Raw genomic sequence first — 4,413 nt, 5'->3', positions numbered from 1 at the left:
CGCGCTTATCTCAGAGTGATGATACTGGGCCTGACATTATACGAGAAGAAATTGAATATGCAATGAAACAAGCTAAAGGTGGTAAATCTCCCGGGCTGATGAAGTTACTATCGAATTACTCAAAATTGTGAATACTGAATCTATTGACCTTCTTTTGGATCTATTCAATACCATATATAGAACAGGTATAATACCTAAAGAAGGGCTCCAATCAACATTCATACTGCTACCCAAAAAACCCAATGCAAAGGAGTGCAATGAACATCGCACCATAGCCTTAATGAGTCATGTCTTGAACCTGTTTTTAAAAGTAATTCACAATAGAATACATAAGAAATTAGATGAAGGCATAAGTAAGACACAAATGGGAAAGGACTGGGAACACGAGAGGCACTGTTTGCAGTAATTATTATTTCGCAGAGATGCTTAGATATACATAAGGAAGTATATGCCTGTTTTATTGATTTTGAGAAGGCATTTGACAGAGTGCAGCCTAATCGACTTAAAGAAATTTCATTAAATAAAAACGTAGACAGTAGAGACATTAGAATCACATGTAACCGGTATTGGAACCAAACAGCAAAAGTGAAAGTTGAAAATAAACTGACCGAGGATATCCAGATTCGCCGTGGAGTCCGTCAAGGGTGTATTTTATCACCCTTGTAATTCAATTTATACTCAATTTATACTTGGTTTTCTTCAATTTGAAGAAAACCAAGTTCATGGTATTTACAAAAGCACAAAACATCAAAGTTAAGCTAGTACTAGATAATACAGAAATTGAACAAATATCTTCGTACAAATACCTTAGAGCATGGATCACAGAAGATACTGATCAGACAAAAGAATTAAGATGCCGCATTGAAATTGCACGGTCAACTTTTAATAGAATGAGAAAACTTTTTGTAATCGCGATATCAATATATCGCTCCGATTAAGAATGCTTCGATGTTATATTTTCTCTACCCTTTTGTATGTTGTTGAAGCTTGGACACTTAAAAAATCCAACATTAAAAACCTAGAAGCATTCGAAATGTGGTGTTACCGACGTATTTTAAAAATATCATGGATGGATCGCAAAACAAACGAACAAGTTCTCGAGCAACTAGGAAAAAAATGCGAAGTTTTAAATTCCATAGAAATCAGAAAATTGGAATACTTGGGGCATATCATGAGAGGTGAAAATTACAAACTACTAAGGAATATAATGTAGGGTAAAATCAAAGGCAGAAGAAGCGTAGGAAGACGTAAAATCTCGTGGCTACGCAATCTCCGTGAATAGTTTGGATGCAGTTCAATTGAACTATTCAAGCGTGTAACCAACAAAATTATAATTGCCAGAATGATTTCCAATCTCCGATAGGAGCGAAACTTGAAGAAGAAGAAGAATTTCAAAAATAAAAATGAAATAAAAAAGTATACATGATCTGCAGCTGTCACGAAATACTGCGACGCGTCGTAATTGTTGGTTCCAAATTCTAATGAAAAAGTGCAGAGATATCTACTCCGGTACTTATTTTCATTCGGATGGTCTTTGATGATGTCTCAACAAGAAAAGAGATGCTAACAATGATATCCTTAAAAGACAGAACACGTGGCATTGATTTATTCACGAAAATCAAACATTATGTCGGTGAGATTAATCTGCTTTTGTTTAAGCTCGTTTCAATAACAACAGATGGGACTCTGACAATGATTGGTGTTATTATTGGATTTATACCACTTTGTCATAAAGATGATGACTTTCCGAACTTCATTAATTACCACAGCCTTATTAACCAACAGGACCTGACCAGTAAAAGGCTTAACACAAAAGACGTGATGGATATTGCGTTTAAAATTGTTAATTCAATAAGAGGCAAATCTCTGCAAAGACGGCTGTTTAAGCAACAACTGGATGACAAATAACCAGATTTAATCTTACACACCGACGTAAGGTAGCTGAGTCGCAGCAGGTTTTTGCAAAGGTTTCGAGATTTGTTAACTCACATTATTAAGTTTCTTGAGGAAAGGGGTGATGATCATTAGCAATTACGTGACTTATACTGGCAATGCGATTTTGTATTTCTAGCAGATCTCACCGGTAAACTGAGCAGATTTAATCTGGAACTGCAAGACAACAACAAAACATCAGAAATGATGAGTTCTGTTGCATCATTCAAACTTCAAGTAGTATCTTCCATAGTTGATATTGAAAAGAAAAGGTTTTCAAGATTTACGAACATTAAATTTATTTATATTATTTTAATATTTGCTTTATTTTTCTTGGGTATAGGTATAAATGTCGATTTAAGCCAGTCTTCTGGGAAGATGCCAGTAGTATATATTTTGTTAAATAGTAGTGTTAAGGACTGAAGATTTTCTTCATTGATAAGTTTTATCATCTCTTGATATATCTCATCTCAACCTGAGGCCTTTCGTGGATTTGCCGTATTGATTGTTTTTGTAACTTCCGATGTTAATATATCAAGTATTGTGTCTTGTACTATATTCATTTGTGGTTGTATTCTTTCGTCATCAAACAGATCTTCGAATGAATTTTTTCCCATATATTTCCTACATTTTCTGGGCTAGATACTATTTGGTTGTTATAATCTATTAGGGTTGTTGTAGTTATTTTTTTTTTCACATTTATATATATATATATATATATATATATATATATATATATATATATATATATATATATATATATATAAGGTTCTTGAACTCCTAAGTGGAGCATAGAGCTTCAGTGAAAACGCGCCATCGGGTTCTATTTTGCGCTAAGGCCTTCACCTCATACCAAGACTTTCCTTGGCCTCTTATCTCGTCCATGATGGACCTTCTCCAAGTTTGTACTGGGCGACCTCTTTTTCTTTTCCCTTGGGGATTCCACTCTAGGGCAGTCTTTGCGATACTGCAACTATTTTTTCGGAGTGTGTGACCGAACGCGCTATCTCAGAGTGACTTAATTTCATTTTGTACCCTCTTTTGTTTGGTCAGGTGTAGCAGATCGTCGTTACTGAGGGTGTTAGGCCAGAATATACGAACAATTCTTCGTAGACATTTGTTAACACAGACCTGCAGTTTGTCTGTGAGGGTGTTTGTCACTTTCCAGGTTTCACATCCGTAGAGTAGAACAGACATGACATTTGATAGGAATATTCGGATCTTTGTCCTTGTAGTATACTCGCCAGATCTCCAAACAGGGTTGAGCGTGCTGAAAGCTTGTTGGGCTTTTCGTATCCTCATACGAATATCGTCTTCTGTACCTCCGTTTTCTGTTATGACACTTCCAAGTTACGTAAAGTTTTCCACATTTTCAATCTGCATATTGTCGATAGTAAATAGCGTGTTGTTCCTTGCATTTATTCTCATGGACTTGGTTTTACTAATATTGATTTTCAAACCTATTTTGTTGGCTTCAGTGAAAAGTGTTTCCAATTGGTAAGCCAGATCTTGGAACCTTTGACCTAATAGACAGATATCGTCCGCGTATTCTAGATCGCTTAGGCGTGTGGTTAACGTCCATTGTATCCCTCTTGTGTCGGAGTCTAGTTTGGAGAGAACATAGTCTATAGCTATGTTAAAAAGAAACGGAGAAAGCACGCATCCCTGTCTAACTCCAGTAAGTACGTTGAATTCGTCACTGTTGATCCCATTGTGTGTCAGGCTGCATTTTGCATCAGTATATAGTGACTTTATAATAGAAATTATTTTTTGCGGGATGTTTCTTAGCTCTAAAATTTTCCATACAGCAGCGTGAGACAAGCTATCAAAGGCACGTTCAAAATCAACAAAAACCATGTATAGGAGTGTGTTCCATTCAACCGATTGTTCCATTATTACCCTCACAGTATTAATGTGGTCTATGCAGGAGGATTCTGGTCTAAAGCCTGCTTGATTAGCTCGAAACTCAACCTTGTTTGTTATTCTTTTCAGTATACGCGCTATCTCAGAGTTATTTATGACAGTAAGCAAGGTTATTCCTTTCCAATTTTTGCACAGTGTAAGGTTGCCTTTTTTTGGAAGCTTGATAATGTTACCTTTTTTCCAGCCCGCTGGAATGTGGTTTGTTTCCCAAACCTCTCGGATTATTGGGAGCAAAAGTTCAGCAATTAGATGCGGATCAGCTTTAAGTATTTCAGCAGCAATGTTATCGATTCCCGGTGACTTGTTGCGTTTTTCACATTTGTGACTTTTCTTAGTAATCTCCTCAGTTCCTCACATCTGCTGTTCAGCCATTTTTCTTTGGCTTTTCTGATTTTGTTTTGAATGGTTGTCTAAGTTTCTTTATATTTTATTGCATTGCAGTTTTTGTAAGATCTTCTTACGTGCATCAGTTCTAGGATTTCTTCTGTCATCCATGTATTCTTTGTTTTTCTTGTGTTTGTATAGTTGTGATTGTTGTTTTGAAGGTGTACCAAATAC

The sequence above is a fragment of the Diabrotica undecimpunctata genome, unplaced genomic scaffold, assembly GCF_040954645.1.
Source record: "Diabrotica undecimpunctata isolate CICGRU unplaced genomic scaffold, icDiaUnde3 ctg00000786.1, whole genome shotgun sequence".
NCBI classification, from domain to species: domain Eukaryota; kingdom Metazoa; phylum Arthropoda; class Insecta; order Coleoptera; family Chrysomelidae; genus Diabrotica; species Diabrotica undecimpunctata.
This window is presented reverse-complemented; position numbering follows the sequence as displayed.